Source organism: Lissotriton vulgaris, chromosome 8 (assembly GCF_964263255.1).
Source record: "Lissotriton vulgaris chromosome 8, aLisVul1.2, whole genome shotgun sequence".
Lineage (NCBI taxonomy): Eukaryota > Metazoa > Chordata > Amphibia > Caudata > Salamandridae > Lissotriton > Lissotriton vulgaris.
In genome coordinates this window covers 1,281,999,402-1,282,019,312 of record NC_141696.1, presented here as the reverse complement: position 1 = coordinate 1,282,019,312, position 19,911 = coordinate 1,281,999,402, and the positions used below count along the sequence as shown (strand labels likewise).

Below are 19,911 nucleotides of genomic sequence, written 5' to 3'. Positions count from 1 at the left end.
ATGGCTTGGAGACGAGACCATTAACGCTCACCCGGGCTCTTGGTTCCTGGTATAGGAGCTTAATCAGGGTCATGAAGTTCAGACTGAAGCCCATCCGCCCCAATACACTGAAGAGGTAGGGCCACTCTAATGAGTCGAAGGCTTTGGTGGCGTCCAGAAACACCACAGCCGCCTGTACCGACGGGTGTAAATAATGGAGTACCGAAAAAATCGTCCTGAGATTATGTGATGTCGCGCGGCCAGGGATGAAGCCTGATTGATCTGGGAGCGCTATCATAGGCAGCATCGGCTGTAACCTATCTGCGATGACTTTCGCGTATATCTTAGCATCAACGTTTATAAGGGACAGGGGCCTATAGGAGTCCAGCTGCTGTGCATCTTTATCCGGCTTGAGGAGCGTGATAATTAGAGCCTCACGCATGGAGTCTGGAAGGGAATTTAATTCGAGAGCCTCGACAAAGACAGAGTGCAGTCTCGGCGCTAGTTCAGTAACGTATGTTTTATAGAAGGAGGTGGTCAGGCCATCTGGGCCAGGAGCTTTATTGGCCGGCATACTCTTAATCACCTGGGCGATGTCTTGTACTGTGACAGTGAGGTCCATGTATTGCCTATGGTTGTTGTTGAACCATACGAGCGCTATGGAGTCAAGAAAGTCTCGCAGTGACGCCGGTGTAGTGGGTTGTCGTGAGGTGTACAGGGTAGCATAGAAGTCTGCGAAGGCGCCCAGCACTGCTTCCTGGCCTGTCACAAGGCGTCCAGTGGCATCGTAAATAGTGTGTATATAATTTGATTGTGTGCGGGGAGCAATCAGTCTGGCAAGGGTCCTGCTAGGTCTATCTCCTTCCCCATATCTGCGCGCTTCTGCTTGCCTCCCTAGAAACCTCACTTCCCGCTCCGCCTCCTCATTAAATGCCAGCAATTTGGATTTCAGAGCGCCCGCAGTCGCCAACGACGGGTCAGCACTAAACGCAACATCTAGGGCTTTCAGTTCCCCCTCAATTTTAGCCAGCTCATCTCTTATGGTACGTAGTACTCCTGCTTTGCGTGCAATACATTGACCCCTGATGACAGCCTTAAAGGCATCCCACACAATCGCCTCAGATGTGGTAGACCCAGCATTCTCAGTAAAGTAGTTATTAATGTCCTCCCTTATCTCTTCTACGAACACAGGGTCTGTGAGTACGTGCGGGGGAAGTCGCCACTGGAATGCCCTATGTGGAGCTCCTGGGGGGTGTAATTCCAACATACAGGGAGCATGGTCCGACAATGACCTAGCCATGATATCCACATTCGAGACCCATGTCGCAACTGCGGGGGACACCAACCAGAAGTCTAGCCGCGACCATGCATCCTTATGGTAGGTGTAGCAGGTCCCCAATTTTGCTCCCGGGTGTCTAGCTCGCCACACATCAGTCAGCAGTCCCTCACTCATAATATCAGAGATCGCCTGACGCGCCCTAGTGTGCTGCGGCCTGCTTACACCTCTGCGATCCATGTCATCATTCAGCACAATGTTGAAGTCCCCTCCCAACACAACCGACTGACAGTCTAGTAACACAATTTTCGCCCAAACATTTCTAAAAAAATCAGGATCGTCCACATTGGGCCCATAAATTGCAGCTAGTACAATAGGTCGCCCCTGTAATGACCCATGGAGCAGGACATATCTACCCTCCTCATCTCGCACCTGGGAGTACTCCCGCCAATCCAGCCCTCTACGAATGAGTATGGCAACTCCCCTCGCATACTTTGAATAAATGGAAGAATAAACATGCGCCCATCTGGAATTTTTCAATCGAGCTGAGGGGGCGGCATTCAGATGGGTTTCTTGAAGGAAGCACACATCCACAATGTGTCTGGACAACATTCCATGCAGTAAACGAGCTTTCTTGAAGTCCCCTAGGCCCCTAATGTTCCAAGTCCAGAGTTTAACACCTCCCATTAAAGTACTCGACTGTAACCAGCCCCCTCCCCCAATCCCCGCCCTTTAAGGCCCCTCAGGCACCCAGACGCCACATCCGCAGACTCAGCATTCAGATACATAGGCATGTGTAGTAGTACATCGCACCAAACACAAACAGAAACTCGCAACTTCTGAATTTCCCCCACCCAACCCCCTCCCTCAGCAACCCCCCAATCAGGTCGTGACATATCCCATAAGCAGTCACGCATTGCGTGGAAATACCCCAACAACAACAACAAAGGGAGGCACCCCATGAGGCGTGGTGCGCTCGGCAAACATCCCCGAGTACACGGGGTGGCTACAGTCAAATTTTCAAGTTCCTGGGTCCTGACAGTGGCCCCCACCCCAAAGTCCACAAGGGCCAGAGGCAGCCAATGTCCCAGCAGAGGCGCGGAGGCTGCGGCCAAAAGTTAGCGCAAAGGCGACTCAATGACTTACCCCAGATGAGACAGTGCAGTGGGAGCATAACCTTTCGAGTAACCTATCTAGGTCGTCCAACCCCAAGGCAAAAAGCATGTTAGGCACCGTGCCTGGGAAGCGTTGTAGAGGTTTCAATCATTGTCACTGAGCTGGTCCGAGGCTTCCTCAAGTCTAGGCGATTTTCTCCTGGCTCCAGCACATATGTGTTTGGCGAACTTGAGGGCAGATTTGGCGTCAGCGAAGAAGTGAGAGGCGTTTTCGTGCTGAACCTTCAACTTCGCCGGGTATAGGAGAGAGTAGGGCACCCCAGCTTGCAGTAGGATCTTCTTTGCAGGTAGAAATTCCTTACGGGCCGCCTGCACCAGAGGGGTGAAATCCGGGTAGAAGGAAATGTGATTTCCCTGATGCATGATTTTACCCTTTTCTCTCGCCAAGCGTAGAATGACATCTCTATCCTGGTAATTGAGCAGTTTGGCCAGAATTGGGCGCGGTGGGGCGCCCACCGGAGGTTTTTTCCCAAGGGATCTGTGCGCCCTCTCCACCGTGAAAACCGGGGACAGATCCGGATCGAACAGTTCATGGAGGAGGTTTGACACAAACGATTCCATTTTCCCTGTGTTCGTAGTTTCTGGAATGCCCGTAATGCGAACGTTGGATCTTCTGGAGCGCGCTTCCAAATCGTCCGACTTGGCGCGCAAGCTGTCAATTTCCCGCTCCAGCGTCGTGATGTGTCTCTTGGCCTGTTGCTGGAATTCACAACATTCCGTTTGTCTATTCTCGAGACAGTCCAGCCTCTTCTCGTGGGTGTCCACTTTCGTCTTCACGGTTTCGAGTTGCGCCGCCATATTGTCGAGCTTGGCATCAATGCTCTTTAGGCTGGTTCTCACCTCCATGATGAGGGCTCCGAAATCTATGTCCGGGGCATCACTCCGTGATGACGCTGCGCCCCTATCCGATTCCACCGTCGTGGTCTTCGGTGGTTTTCTATTGTCAAAACTCAGTTTAGGTTGCTTGACGTCGTTTTTCCCCATCCTCACGATTAGAGAGTCCACCGGCAACGTAATGGGGCAGCACCTCACTGCGTCACAGCCACCAAGCGCCCTGCTAGCTCGCGGTTTCTCAGGCGGTACCAGTGTGCGCCAGACGTGACTATGGCAACTCAGCGTGGAATGTAATCCGCTTCATGGACTGCTCTTGGTGCCCAGCGAAGGTCTCAGGCTGCCGCTCGCGGCCAGGGCCGCCTCGTGGTACAAAATGGCGGGCGTCTGCAGTGTAGTTGGGGATCTACCCGCACCGTTACTGAAGTGCAGCTCGAGGGTTTCTGGGGATCAGCGCGGCAAGGTGTCCCTCCAATCGCGTGATGCCGAGCCCCGCCGAGTTTCAGAGCAGTGGAAGGGCCTGGCGCATCCACACAACTGTATGTGCCATTATCTTTTTGAAAACATCCCGGCTCCGCTGCAGCACTCGCTCACCTCCGCTTCAGTTACCGCGATGCCGCAGTCGGTGCCAGCGTGTCTCCTCCGTCCCTCGCCGGGCTCCGCTCATGCCAGTGCCGCCTCCGGCGGTCGCGGGAGCGCCTCTCAGCGGCGCGGCAGCCCTTACCCGGCCGCGCCGGTCTCAGCAATCTCCCCGTAGCCTCGCGCCAGGCGGAATCGGCGTAGGCTGCAGTGGGGGAGCCGCTGTAATCCACCTCCAGCAGTGTCTATGGTAGCGGCGCGCCAAGCTCCCTCCGCAAGATGTGCTCGAGCTGCTGGGGCCTCCGCAGCCGCGGCACACAGTGTTACACGGCTCTCAACAACAGGCACTTCCGGTTGGGGATCGGACCTGCCCGCCGGCCGGCGAGAACGGAGTCCGGACCCGCTTCCAGGTGCAGCCGCCGCCGCGCTCCAAACTTGGGCTGGAGGATCACCCGGGTCCAAGGAACAGAACCTCGAAGGAGTGAGGGTCTGCAGTCGCCAGGAACAGGATTATGTAAGGATTAATCGTAGCAGCCGGCGGGGCTCACTCAGAGAGCGGCCATCTCGCTGCTCGGCTAGCCACGCCCCCCCGAAGCTCTGCATCATCCTTGATAATACGACCAAATTCTTTGAATCTCCGAAGGACGTTTGCAATTGGCTTGAACTGTACAGAGCTGGTAAAGATGGCTTCGGTTCCTCCTTCCAAGCGACGTCGGAGACTGGACAGCAACGGAGATCCAAAAGACTTCGGAGCCGCCGCAGTAAACCGGGCAAACCCTCGAAGATAGAGACTATGGCCGAGCGGCGAGGAGTGTTGGAAATGGTTTCCAACTTATCTCGCTCCCAGGTCGGCCCCATCGTCGAAGATTCGGAACCCGGCGGAGATGGGGTCCAATCGGACACAGAGGATTCGGAAACTGATAGTGTGAATTTACCTGTGATTACTCCGGACTCGGCAGAGGGCCTGCTAGATGGGCAGGGATGAACTCTGGTGAGCTGACTCCATTTGGGCGGGGGAATGTGGCGGGGGGTGAAGGGACTATGGAAGTCACTGCTGGGCCATGGATCACCGGAGGGGTTGGGGTGGCTTGCTATGCCTGATACTCATGATCTGGAGCTCGGTCTAGTCTCGGTAGCTTGAGACTCGGTGACCCATTGCTGGCGCCCGACCCCCACTCGGCCCTTAAGGCATACCTGCGGTGGCTACCGTAGTGTTAGTTGGGAAAGGGGGGATTACTGAGGGTACGGTTTGGATGGGAACTAGATGGCACTATTTGGGACTTATTCTGGGGTGGGTGGAAGGGAGTTTGTTTCAGGGGGAAGTTCTGTTGTTCTTGGGGGGGGAGGCCGCCATTGGTGTTGAATTGACTGTTAAACGATCCATAACTGAGCATTGTTGGGGGAACCTGGATGAGACAATTTGGGACAATGGCTGAGATCACTAATCTGAAATGCGTCACTTGGAATGTGCGAGGCCTTCACACCATGTCCAGACGGCACAAAATTCACGCTTATCTGGTGCGTAGAGGGGTGCAGATAGCGCTGCTACAGGAGACACATCTTACTAAAGCGGAAGGGGTGGCGCTACAGCGTAGATGGAGAGGGCAGGTATACTACACCACATATTCAGCTTACGCGAGAGGGGTGTTGATCTGGATACGGGCTGGGATGCCCCTACAGGTTTTCAAATCTGTGGTGGATCCGGAGGGACGATACGTGGCAATTTCTGGCACATTGGGGGGTAGGGCCCTGAATATTTGTTGCATTTATGCGCCTAACGTGGACCAACTCGCCTTCCTGACCGCGTTATCGGGCTCCTTGGCCCACTTCCTATCGGGGACCCTCCTGATGGGAGGAGATTTTAACTCGGTGGTGGATGTTGACATCGATCGTTCACACCCCTTCCAGATTCCCCAGTCCGACGGGTGGCTAAAGGCAGGAAGGAATGGCAGACTCAATGGGGGCTGACAGACATTTGGCGGGCGCAGCACCCCTGTGCTAGGGATTATTCATACTTTTCTGGTATGCATGAACTGCATGTGAGACTAGATGGGTTTCTGGGGTCGACGGAACTAGTGTCCGCGACTGTGCGGTCTGAATACTTGACTAGGACCATCTCTGACCACAACCCCCTGTTAGTGGATTTCAGATGGTTTCCAGGGGTCCCTAGTGTACCCACTTGGAAACTGCGCCCCGAGATATTGGAAGATATAGTCTTCAAGGCGGACCTAGAGGATAAAATTGCTGACTATTTTACGACAAATGAGGGCACTGCTGGGTCGAGGGCCTCAGAGTGGGATGCTTTTAAAGTGGTGGTCAGGGGCTATTGCATAGCCAAGAAGGTGGGAATGCGAGAGTCATCCTCGATGACCTGGCCAACGCAGACCGGAAGCTCCGCGAGATGGAGCTTCGCCGCCCCGGCCGCCCGGAACTTCAGGAACGAACTTCCGCAGCGAGGGAGGTGGTGGCGGTGGAAGTCGAACGATTGCGATGTTTCGACTATAAGGCCTATGTCACCAGATCACTCACAGAAGGGGATAAATCGGGCGCACTCCTAGCCTGGCTAGCCAACCCCATGAGACGAACCATCCCGACGGTGTCCATGCGCACCGCGGAGGGAACTGAGGTACACACCCAACCGGAGATACTCGACTGCTATCTGAGGTATTACGAAAGGCTATATCGTAGTAGACTGACTCATGATCCTGCCCTGATTGATGACTACTTACAGTCCTTACAGATCCCGCACTGGAACCTGAAATAGCGAAGGACTTGTGCAAAGACATAGAGATTGGAGAAATCCGTAGCGCCATAAAGGGGATGGCGAGAAACAAGACCCCGGGCCTCGACGGGCTCCCGGTGGAATTCTACTCCGCCTACGTGGACCTCTTGGCTCCCCGACTGTTAGTGGTGTATAGGGAAGCGAAACGCCTGGGACGCCTCCCCGGCTCGATGTGTGAAGCCTTGGTAGTCCCCCTCCTCAAACCTGGTAGGGAGTCCGATGACCCAGCGTCCTATCGACCGTTATCGATGCTAACGGTTGATTATAAAATTCTGAGCAGCATATTGGCGTCGAGACTGTTGGGTCACATGAGTTCCTTAGTACATGAAGATCAGGCAGGATTCATCCCTAAACGCAATACGACTATGAATATTCGTCGCTTATTCCGTTTACTGGAGGAATCCCACACAGAGGCCCCGTGCCCCTTAATCCTTTCGATTGACCTGGAAAAGGCCTTCGACATCCTGGAATGGGAATATTTACGTAGAGTGTTAGTGCGCTTCGGTCTGGGTGAGGGATTTGTCAGATGGACCATGGTACTATATGCCTCGGCGACGGCCAGAGTGAGAACGGGCCCGATGGTCTCCCAACAATACCCAGTGGAACGAGGCACGAGACAAGGTTGCTCGTTATCCCCCCTGCTCTTTGCGCTCGCGGTAGAACCGCTAGCGTTATCAATCCGGATTGGAGCCTACTTCGGCGAGCTGCAGACTTTATCGGGACAACAATACATCTCTCTTTATGCCGATGATCTACTGCTCTTCCTCAAGGACTCGAGCAATGCCCTGGTTGGGGCTGATACGGCCCTCACGACATTCGGAGAGATCTCGGGCCTCAAGGTAAATTGGGCCAAAACCTGCCTATTTCCGGTTCGAAAAGGGGAGCCCAGACCTGACACCGCTAGAGAGATCAGATGGGAACCTAGCTGCCTCAAGTACCTGGGAGTATATGTGTACCATGACCCTGTCGATCTCCTTGACGGCAATATAGCCCGCTGTATTCGCGCGCTACGAGGCAGTATGGACTTCTGGGCCACCCTGCCGCTATCAGTGGCTGGGCGTATAGCACTGCTGAAAATGGTGGCACTCCCTCGGCTGTTATATTATTTCCGAGCGCTCCCGATTTGGATTCCACCGGCCACCTTCCGGCTCTTGAGATCCATGTTGGTGGGGTTCCTCTAGGGATCGGGCCGCCGAAGGGTGGCGCTCAAGACCCTGATGAGACCAAAATCGGAGGGCGGCCTAGCGGTGCCGGATTTCGAAAAGTACTATCTAGCGGCTCAATTGCAAACCTTTACTCAGGAGATAGCGAGAGAGTTCCGAGGCCCGGAAGAGAGGAGGGGCAGGGGTATGCCCAGACACATTATCTCCTACATTGCATTACGCCAGCGTTTAGCTCTGAAAGACCTTACGCTCGAGGAACGTACTATACGACTGTGCTGGAATCGTGCACATGGCCGGGGGGAGCTGAAACTCCCGTACGCTCCGGAGATTCCGTTGGGGATGATCACTGCCTTGCCGCACGGTGGAGACTGGTTGCGCTTAAGGCACTGGGAAGATGCAGGGTTGCAATTAGTGGGAGACCTCTATGAAGATGGAGTGTTACTGCCCTTCCAGGAGATTCTGGACCGCTTTGGCGTTCCCCGAGGCGACTTCCTCCTTCACACAGCAGTTACTCGAGCAATTCAGACACACTGGAAGAAGGGTATAGAGGAACCACCAACATCACCGGTGTGCCAATATGTCATGATGTCCTCGGGGACGGTCAAAGCGGTCACATGTTTATATACTAGATTAATCAATGAGGGACTGCCCCCGCTCGACATACTACGGAACCGGAAGGAGGCCGACATTGGGAAAGATATACCGGAAACGACGTGGGCACAACTAATGCGTCGTGCCTGGAAAGGCACGCGCCACGCCCGGTTTCAATTGGTTCACTTTTACGTACTCCACAGGGCCTACCTGACTCCGGCGAAAATTCAACAATACTTCGCCTCAGACACAGCGGCTTGCCCCAGATGCCGATCACCTGTTGCGGACCTTATACATATGCTGTGGTCCTGCCCAGCGCTGACCTCATACTGGCTCCTGATAGGGGACACCCTCAATGGGGTCACTGGGAGATCCTTGACCTTCGACGCGGCGGTGGGGATCCTACATTGGTTCCCTCATACCCCTAAAAACAAAATCTCTAGTAAGTTTATTGACCTGGGGCTCATTCTGGCAAAGAGAGAGATAACCAGGCATTGGAAGGCACGGGTTGGTCCAACAGGCACTAAATGGCACAATGAACTTTTGAAGTGGACTACGGGGGAGAGCACCCTGCGGTACCAACTGGCGAGGCGACAGCAGAATGAGAGGGCGCTAGAAGCTGCATAGGAATGGGAGACATTAGTGCAGGCCTTGCGAGATTACAGCGCTTCCAGCGTTTCTGAGAGTGATGATGCAGCACAACCTGAGTCCCATTAGACATACATTACACTGGTTTCTATGCAGTAGATAAAGGTTTCTTTCCACAAGCTCTTCACACACACACAACACACTGATGGCGGGGCTAGGCGAGGGGAGGGGGGTGGATGGGAGTAGAGGGGAGCGGATGGGAGTAGAGGGGAGCGTAGGTTGCTTTCATTTCATTTCCCTACCGTTCTGGGTCTTTTCATACTACGTGGTTAGTCCCCGTTCCTTCGGGGGACGTTGGGTTGGGTGGGTATTAGGGGGAGTTTTTAGGATGATTTAGAAAAGCAGACGAAGATCGCTCGTTTATTCAGATCGACTCCAGCGAACTACCAGATCCCCGTATACGACCTTATCGCAGGCGCCGCCCGACCCTCGGGTTGTGGGCTGAATGGCTGTGTACGAGAAGTATTCCCTCACGGGGGATCTGATGTTTTCCTTTGAAGTTATGTCTTTGATCTATTATGTAATTTTGGCTAATTCCTGCAATAAAAATATATTTAAAAAAAAAAAAAATGAATGGGTGATCCAACCATTCATATTAACCAAGAATGCCCGTAGACAGTTGTGGCAAACTGCCTCCCACAGCAACCAGGATGGGTGGACAAAGGGACCGTGGCTGTTCTCCCAGCATGAAGGGCTGGGTCGTAGTAGGAGAGGCGTGAGACTTTTCCCCTTCCTACTAAGGGAGGCACCACTCCTATGGTGGTTTTAGCTCTGAAATTCAAACACAGGGAGTTTGGACATTTCACCTTTATAGTGTGAGTAGGAAAGTAGGATCTGCTTTCATGGTTATGCTCACTTTTTGCTGACGTTTTGCTATTTTCTGACCAGTCTGACTGGGATCCTGCTCATCCGTACCTCAGTCACTGTGCTCCCTCCCTAAATCTGATAATGGTAAGTACTTTGGCACTTACACAGTTGGATACTGGTGTACCCTTGAAAGATCCTGGAATATGGTAGTAAGGTACCCAGGTCATAGGTACATTAAGGGTCCCCATGGGCTACAGCATGTTTAATGCCACCCATAAGCGACAAATCAAACTGTAACTACAGGCCTGCAATTGCAGCCTGTGTGAGTAGGTGCTTGCACCTCTTACCACTGATATAAGTTTCCTTATATCTGAGGTTACTACACGTAAAAACTATAAGTCACCCCTATGGTAGGCTCTTCAGTGCTGAGGGAAGGGTGCTTGGTTATAAGTTTGAGGGTTCCCCAGCACGAGCAGGGCACCCCTACTAACCCGGAGTCGATTCTCCAGGCTTTGTAAGTTCGGTCAGCCATTTAATACATATAGTGGACATTAAGTCAATTAAGAGATGTCAAACTATATATTGGCTGCACCAAAACCAGTCAGGTTTGGTATCAAATATGTTGCAATCCTACCCCAACACCAATTCCAGTGTTGAACGTAGGATCCCATGTACTGGGGGGTTCCCTAGGGTGGCCCCTGTATTCCCCGATACCAGCCTTTTATGGTCTACCAGCAAGCTAGTGCTGCTGCCGACCATAGACATGTTTCTGCCTTCCTGCTTTTGAGCTGAGCTCAAGCAGTGGAAGGCAGAACAATAGGTTTCCTGTCACAGTGGGTTGTGACCACCTCCCAGACAGGACTTAGGGACATATGTATCAAGCCTTTTTCCCGTTCACAAATGGGCCAATTCTCAGAATCAGCCCGTTTGTGAACGAGAAAAAAGCCTTTTGGGATGTATTATTCCAAAAGGCCATTGCAAAATAGGGAATCGCAAAATTTGTGATTCTTTTTTTTTGCGAATGCATTTAAGGAATCACAAATTGTGATTCGTTAAATGCAATTCTGAAAGCACCCAAGTTGTTCGAATTTGCCTTAAGAAATCACAAATTACCACCAAATTCAAGTTGGTGGTAATTTGCGATTTCCTCAAAAAATGCTTTTTTTTGCATTTTTCAAAGTGCAACAGGGTGTCCTTTTGACACCCTTGGACCCTTGAAATTGCATTTGCAATTTGCGAGTACCTAATGGGTACTCGCAAATAGCGAATATCTTCCCATTCATTCCTATCGGCCTTTTGGCCCTTAGGAATGAATGGGAAGGTATTCCTTAATTGCGAATCGCAATTTGCGATGCTCAATTAAGGAATACATATGAATCGGAAATAATATTGCGACCCCTACATACATTTGATTTTGCGAGTCCTTAATAGCGATTCGCAAAAATGTGGTATTATGGACTGGCAAAACGTTTTTTTGATACATATGCTCCATAGTGTATTGGGTTGTGGGATCTTGCCAGCGCCACCAGACTGCTTTAAAGGGCACATTTTGTGCCCTCCTTGCATACTCCAGTTTGAGCCAGTTCAAAGGAGCCCTTGGCTCCCGCTCTGGCGCAAAACTGGACAAAGGACATGGGAGTATCCTCCCCTCTGTCCAGCTCCTCCTCTGGGATGGATCCTTGAATCGTCCCAACCCTTTCCCTAGAGTACTTAGGGCTTACCTGTGGGCTGCCCTTCAGATTCGTCGTGGGACACGATTCAAATTGGAAACCACTTCACCTTCAACCGTCTGAGCACCTTGCATCAAGGAAGACTCCTGTTGCTCCTGCTCTCGTTGTTCTGCAAGTCTTCTTCGTTGTCTGTTCCTGTGCTTCCTCCAGTTTCCTCTCCAGGCCTATGGGCATCAAAGACACCTGAAGGAATCTCCCTTGGCGTAAAGGAGTCACTCCCCTGCATCTGCAGGCACCGCAATGAAGCTGACCGGTCTGCTGCTCCTGATGTTCCATTGATTCCGAAAGACTCAGCAACACAGGTGGTGGTTCTGCAACTCCCTTGAAGCCTAACCTGTCATCTCAACAAGTTTTAGGCCAGTATCCCTCATTTGAACCACTGGAACAGAACTCCTGTGCACCGCGTCGACTTGCCATTGCTTGTTGACTCTGTCCGCCAAAGATCTTCGAGCTACAAGAAGCTCTAGTCTCCAGCATCTATTCCTACCAAGATCTTCGTCCTCACAGCATCCTCTGCACTGTGGGCCTGCATCTTTGGTGAGCTACTCATGGTCCTCCTGTGCCTTTGGCCTGTGTGTTCTCTTAAGGGTATTCTTTGGCTTCAGTGGGCTCCCCTGCTTGCTCGGGGCCTGCTCTGACTCTCCTGCACTTGGTGAGTCCCTTGCTCGTCCCAAAGCTGCACCTTTTCCGTTTACCATCTGTGTTGCTACTGCCAAGGCTTGTTGATGCTTCCGCTGGACCCCGACCCCCCTGGTTCTTGATTTCTGACGTGGAACAACTCTTGAACGGCTTCTGGTCTTCCACAGTGTCACTTGGTCCTCACAGCTGCACCAACAAGGTCACTGTCATCACTCCTGCATCTTCCGTCATCTGTGGTCATTGTTCTTTCCTGCCTCCTGGTCACTTCCGACTTGCGTAGACTCTATCCCCTCTTCTGGTAGGTACTTCTCTTCAAGAATCCATCCTTGGATTACACCAGACTCTTTCACCTTCTTCGCCAGCTGCATCTCTTCTGAAGTCTTCCATTGTGGTCTGCAGCGGTTTCCGACATCTCTTAGCACCTATGCACCCCGCTTCCCTGGTGTAGGTATCCTGGTTCCTCGGGTATGCACGGGACTCTCCAACCTCTGTCTTCCACAGGGTTTCTTAAGCATCCACTGGGAAGGATCCTTCTTCCTAAAAACTGCAAACCGCGAGATTCCCATTGACTTGCATTGAGTACGCGGCTGTGTTTCCACTCTGCACACATCCTCCGTGGGGTTTCTGGGTAATTACCTCGGGTGGTTCCTTGGGTCCCCAGTTCTCCTTAGTCTTATTTATTTATTTATTTATAACATTTGTAGAGCGCTCTGTAACCCTACGGGCATCCTGGCGCTTAGGTACATAGCTAAGAGCTCTGTGGGGACAGGAGACGTGGACAAGATGCTGAACAGAGTAGGTTTATTTATTGAGGTGGATTTTAGGAGGATTTTTTGGAAAGAGCCAAGTTTTCACCTTTTTTCGAAAGGTCAGAAGATCATCATTTTTTCTGATATCGATGGGGAGGTTATTCCATAGGTGGGCTGCAGCTATACTGAAAGCTCGTCCCCCACAGGTGGCTTTCTTGATCCTAGGAATGCTGATGAAGTTTAAGGATGAGGATTGGAGAGACCGGGTGGGCTCGTACCACTTGAATTTGTTCTGAAGTGGTCGGGGACCTAACCCGTGAGCTGCCCTGAAAACAATACATAGGGATTTAAAGCAAATCCTTTGGTGTATGGGCAGCCAATGTAGGTCAGCCAGGGCAAGAGTGGTAGAAGATCTTCGCTCACGGGAAAGTGCCAGTTTGGCTGTGGCTGCCTGGACACTTTGGAGTCTGGAAATGAGATAGGCAGGGGATTCCAGCAAGAGAGCATTGCAGTAATCCAAGCGGCTGAGGATAGTGCTCTTCTGGTTCTTCTGGTCTACATCCCAACTCCGGTCACAGTTTGGTCTTCCCCTGGAGACCACTGTGTATTTGGGCTTACTTACCTGTTTACATTTGTAATATTTTGTGAATTGTGTTGATATCTGCGGGTATGAGATATACCAATGTGTTAGTGAGTGTGTGTAATAAATAGACGTATTTTTATTACTACACTGTGTGGTTCTTTTTCTTTTAACCTGCACTTCATGATTAGTTCTGGTAAAACAAGCTGCTTAACACTCCTTCTGGACTAAGTCTGAAGGCTGCTCTCTACAGCTACCACTTAGAGAGCTTTCTATGGTTTTCTAACACCACTAACATCACCATAAGAGTTGTCCGGTAAGTGCAAGATGCTTCACTTAAATAAGTGTGCACCATGCCCTAAGCCAGCTTCTACAGTGTGCTATCTTTGTTCACGGGTGTTTTGTTCCATATGTAGAAGCTTTGGTCATTCTCTCTCGGTCATGTAAAGACGTTCTAGGCTTGCTCACTGAGGGATGCTTTTTGTGAGTGCCACGTTCTTCTGCACTCTACTAGGCTTTTCACATCTGTCTATCCAGTTTCAGGCTGTTTCCTTAAACTGAAATAAGTGGAATTTCTCATACATGCCAACATTTCAAAACAGGAAAAAGTGAGACAGTGAAAAAAAATCCCCCATTGACTAAAGTTTGAATAAGAGACGACTTTAGGCTGAAGACAGCTAAAATCTAGAGATTTGTAGCTTTAAAAATCGAGAATATCCCACCTGAATCGGTTCTGTTAGCCAGGAACAGTAGCACCTACTTCATGTTGTGGTCACAAAGATGTCTTTTCACTTCACTGAAGGATTCTCATGGACGCTGCACCTGATGTGCAGGAAAGATCAGGATCGCTAGACCTTCAAAGTGGTCCATCGGTTGCCTCTCAAGCTTTGTAAAATGGCATCATTGTCCCTATTGTTCAAGAAATAGGCAATCACATGAGGCGGGGCACCAGCTCATCGGGTGGCCAGGACTCTAGGCACTCTTTTGATGGTGAGTTTTTTTTGAGAGGCACCCAGTTTCAGGGATTTCAAGGGTACATTGTTGAGAAAACGTTCCTCTGTGTGGCCCAACAGCTATTCAAAAAGCCACAAATTTGTAGGTTATTCTGAGGAGACCTTCTCTTTGCATGTCCAGCTCTTGCCACCAGTGTGTGTCTGGAATCCTGAAGCTTAATGATAGTATTACGCATCTCTTGCATCTGGGACTTAATTGTCTTTACCCCTTCTTCCACTACCTTAGTCCTGTCGGATATATTCCTGAGATCAGTTCTGAAGAAGTTCATCTCAACCAAAGTTTTGTCCGCTCTGTGTTGCCGTGCAGTGCACGATTCTGTGATTGTGAATAACCGGTACATCATGGATGGCTCCGGCAGGGTCCCCGGTCCTTGGGACTGTGGTAGGAAGGATCATCATCCTGTCTGTCCCTGAGTCGTAGTGTAGTGGAGATTCGGATTTGGCCTCCCCAATTTCGACTTCACCATGAAGACAGCCTATGCCTACTTGTGCTCAATAAGCATGCGTTTGGGGTCGAGCTGCGAGCAGAACAGCCCCAGTCATGAGCTTGGTGACATTTCTTGGTATAGCTGTATTGGGTCAACCAGCTTTGCTATGCCACTGTGCATTCCAGCGAGTTCGTCTGTGTGGCACTTAACCAAGCACAACTCAAGGTACTGCGGCAGTTAAGCCCGACCGCAGGTGGCACGGTACACTGGGGGGGCTCCATACTGCAGATGTCTAATCAGCAGCAGTCAAGAAGCCGATGCATCACCTGGAAGGCACCGGGTAGTGGAAATGTACCAGGTACCTGAAGGGCACCACAGGGTCCGGCAGCTCAGAAGACTTTCATTCGCATAGGTGCACTGGTAGGGATGCCTGCAGGTCCATCACATTCATGATTAGAAGGGTCAGGTCCATCACGGGAGAGCGCTTGATTGCCGTCTCCGCTGTGCATTGTGACAGCTCATGGTCCCCCTGGCTATCTACTAAGCAGTGTGCTGCCCACATAGGCCCTGCTTGGTACAGCAGAGGAGAACGCCACCTCAAAACCGTCAAACTGCCTATCTGGGGATGCTTACCAGCCACTCCTCAGCTCAGAGGTCGCCTGGCACCACCTCCCAATCAGCGAACCTTAGAGTATAGGTCAATTGGAACACCTCACTGCCATCCAGTATTGCGGGCCAGACCTAGGATCTTGGCCACTCTCCTCCATGCAGTGGGCAATGGCTGCTGCCATTTTAGGATGTCCTGAGTATGAAGCAGGCCTCACCCACTCCTTTTGCATATGTCGATGTAAACATGCATAGTCTGCCCAGACTGCTGAATCCCCATAGTCTGCTTGGCCATTCAGGAGGACAAAGATAGGGCAATGGAGCACAAATGATCCAGGATACTCGTGAGGGGTGCAAATCTCCAAGAGATTATGCCGGCTCTGCCATCGTGCTAGCCATGGCCCGCCTCATCTAGCAAAGTTGCAGATAATTTGGTACACACCATAAACTATTATGCCTTAGCAATGCAAACAAAGGGGGATATGATTGTATAGAAGGAAGGGGTTTCTCAGTCTTCATTATTTTTTTTCAGCTTTAACAAGACTATAACTTGTTTGAGCTTTGGTGTGACTTAAGAAGCAATTCATGCATTAGTGAGATTGGTTTTAGTTTGAGTCAATGATGTTTGCTTTGCAGGTATACATGGTGTAACAGGATTTGTTGAAGGTGGACAGGATTTTGAATGGTGTGACTGGTATGAACTTGAGGAGGAGTGCGTGCTGCTGCATGTGTTTGACTGTGGAGATTCAGCAAAAGATGTCATGCTTCAGGGATGGAATTGACCTTTTTCACCCTGCTTATATGCATCTTTGTTAAGATATAGGTGCATAGAGTAGGCACCTACACTTCACTAGTGGTGCATAATGTCCCAAACCCTTCGGGGGTTTCATTAGGTGAAGGCCTGTGTGCATCTGTGTTGTAATTATTGTTACTGACATTTTAGGGGACCCTCAGACAGTTCCCATCATTTTGCATTACACACCTGCCTAACCCTTTGGATTTAGGTTATGGCACAAATTCTACACGAGTAGCCCTAGGCACTTGTTTACTTTTATTTTTTTATTTTTCATGGAAAATCATTTTCCATTCTGATGCATAGTTTTAGAATCGGGGTGAGGGTTGTCGCACTTAACTGCACAAAAAGGGCACTTAAGTGTGAAAAAAGCATTGCAAACATTTGTGACTACCCGCAAAGTTATAACCATGTGGGTGTTTATAAAATGTTCTTTCCCCACTCATTTGACAGTCCCCTGGGAACACTCTACCGCCAACCCTAGTTTTCACACTGACAACTACTGAGAATACAGCACAGTTCACAATTTTTCAGCAACTGTAAGTAATATCTGCACATATCCTGACTTTATGAAACAGCATGTAGATTTTCTCACATGTAAGTTACACCTGTGTGCAGAAAACATTTTGGCAATAGTTTGGGTACCCATGGGAGTGAGTTACTGTTAAATACAGGGTGCTTGTGAAGCTGCATGATTTTGCTTCCTAGAAGAATTGCCCAGAAAACAAGCATTGGCATAGCCAATAGGTCTCGCCTTTGAGACCTCATAAGTATTTAGTTATGCAGCAGAATATCCTTGGGGCAACAACATCAACTGTTGCATGGCTAAACACATATAAGGTCCCAAAGGCGAGACCTATTGGCTATGCCAATGCTTTTTTTTGTTAGGCACGGGGAGATTAAGTGATTTGGCCAGAATCACAGGATGTTTAGTGTTGTTGCCGAGACTCAAACTCAGTTACCCAGATTCGAGGTTGACCGCCCTAGCCGTTAGGCCAACTCCTCTCCCTTTCAGCTATGAGGTGAGTCTGCTTAGACCCTGCTAAACTGTGACTCAGACTCGGGCCCCTAATGATGATGGGTAGGTTACCAAGTTTCATACTAATTAGGACGGGAATTCTAAATAACCCAGGAGCAAATGATTGTACAGTAGATAGTGAAATATTAATTGGGGTGGTGTGACACAAGGAAAGAGTGAGGGAGAGGCAGAGACGGTGAACAGGGATTATGGCAGAGTGCAGGCTACAGGGCGTAGGACAGGACAAGGGCAGGATAAGGCAGTGTAGTGGTAGAGGGAAGGGGCAGGGAGCATGGCCAATGTGTAGTAATAGAGTGGGGCAGGGAGCAAGGACCGAGTACAAGGGAAGGGACAGAGCAGTGGCAGAAAGGCTGATATATTGGGCAGAGCAAAGGATAGGGGGAGAGTGCAGCAATAGAGGATACTAGCTATGGTGGGGAGTAGGGACATGGACCCTAGCCATGGGAATGCAGTAGGGGGTGGGACAGCGACAGGGTGCTGTGGCATAGAGCCGGATAGGCAGAGTGCACCGAAGCACGGGGAGGAAGGAGGGAAGGACAGACAGTAGAGACAGCAGACAGGGCCGATAGCATGGGTATGCAGCAGGGATTTGGACCAGAGACAGGAAGCCGGGTGCTGTGGCGTAGAGCCAGGCAGGCAGAGGACACCAGAAGCACGGGGTGAGAGCGTTGGGGTCGCAGAGAGTAGAGGCAGGGTGCTGTGGCATAGAGCTAAGCAGGTAGAAGTTACTGGAAACAGTTGGTGAAAGCGGGAGGTAGGGGGGCAGAAAGTAGAGATAGGGAGCAGGGTGCTGTGGCATAGAGCCAAACAGGCGACAGGCTGAGGGCACCAGAAGCACAGGGTGAGTGCAGGGGCACGGGGCAGAGAGTAGAGACAGGGAGCAAGCAGGGTCCTGTGGCATAGAGCCAGACAGTTAGAGGGCACCAGAAGCATGGGGTGAGAGCGGGGCAAAGAGGGAGCAAGCAGGGTGCTGTGGCATAGAGTCAGGCAAGCAGAGGGTACCAGAAGCACAGCGTGCGAGCGGGGGGGGGGAAGTATCATAGGAAGTGCCATTAATATCATGCTCAATTATACCGCTCCCTCTTACAAACAGTGACTTTTGCTGCAGGTAACGTGTTCACTATAAGCAGCGCTATCTCTGTCGGCCCCAGCCTTTCCTCTCTGACGCCAAGTCACACGATCCCCTTTTGGGACTTGTAAAAAAAAACAGCACAGCCAGGTTTATCAATTCTGACGCACTCTGGGGCCATTTATTTTTTGAACGGTGACTGCAGCCAGACAATGACTCAAATCCGCAAAGCAGAGTTCTGCAATCGGCAACATGTCAAACATTAACTAAAGCAGGAATAGAAAGAACCCACGGAGGATCGGTCATCGTTGTGAGAGCACGGCGGCCATAGCAAAACAGCAATTTTACGAGACCAGCAGAAATTCTGTGGGAAAAGCAGCATGTTTCATTATAATTTTAATACACAAAAGTATGAGACAGTCCGGGTTATAGCTTACTTGCGCTAGCGAATAGTAAAGCCTACTTTTTACTTTTAAGCATATATTTGTCGAAACGCATTTTACTACTAATTTATAAACATATGCATATTTACAAAAACATCTACTTACACATTTTTATTACACATATTCTTTTAACTAGAAAACCCGACTTCCTTACATTAAACAAGCACCACTTCAATATGGCAGAGGAGGATCCAGACCACTGTATGCCATCAGATGTGGAGAGTAGTCCGTGGCCCGTTTGATTATTCTGTTCCGTACCCCATGTGTGGAGACGGTGGAAAGAACAGAAGTACAAAGGAGACCTTACCGGCTAATCTGAATGGCCGAAGAAGAGGGGGTCATTGTCTTTCCCAGAGACATTCTTCAGCGGAATGAAACGAGATGCGGGAGCTGCTGGTGTGCGGGCGCGGTTGCGAGCAGCAGCATATGTTTCCAATTATCGCAGCCGCGTCTGGGCACGATAATTGGAAACATATGCTGCTGCGCGTAACCACAAGCATTAGGCCGTGGGCAAGAACATTGGGACAAAAAGGTGGGACAAAAAGACGCCTTTGGCCAATTGTCTGCTGTCTTTGTTAAAAAGACGCACGCAAAGGCCAATAGCCTGGGACAAAACCAAAAGCACACGCACGAGCGTGTGCGAGCGTGTGGTGAGATTTTCAAAGCCCCTAAATAAAGTCTCGCAAAGCAGCGAATGCACGCTGCGCTAGGCTCAACCTAAAAAGTTGTTTTTGTGTGAAATTTCTGTAGTTGAAGTTGTGCTGAGTTGTTAAAACTCGCTAGCGAAGTTGGTGGAAATTGGCAATTTTGCACACTTTGAAGTAGTAAAGTTTAATTTTGTACACCCGTTTTAAATACACTATGCCATTTCCAGTTACAGTATTGCTCTTGTGAAAATCAAAAAAGATGCATTAAATCTAAATAGAGGTTTGATTAAAAAATATGAAGCGCACTTACCTTTTTTATGTGTTGGTGCTCTTTGTATTATTTT

The 19,911-nt window shown here is 50.4% G+C and overlaps 1 protein-coding gene across 2 annotated transcripts in view; it reads left to right on the top strand.

Moving 5' to 3' along the window:
* The window catches only part of IFT88 (intraflagellar transport 88), a 536,518-nt gene that overhangs the window by 340,609 nt on the left and 175,998 nt on the right, over positions 1-19,911 (top strand). The window lies entirely within an intron of this gene.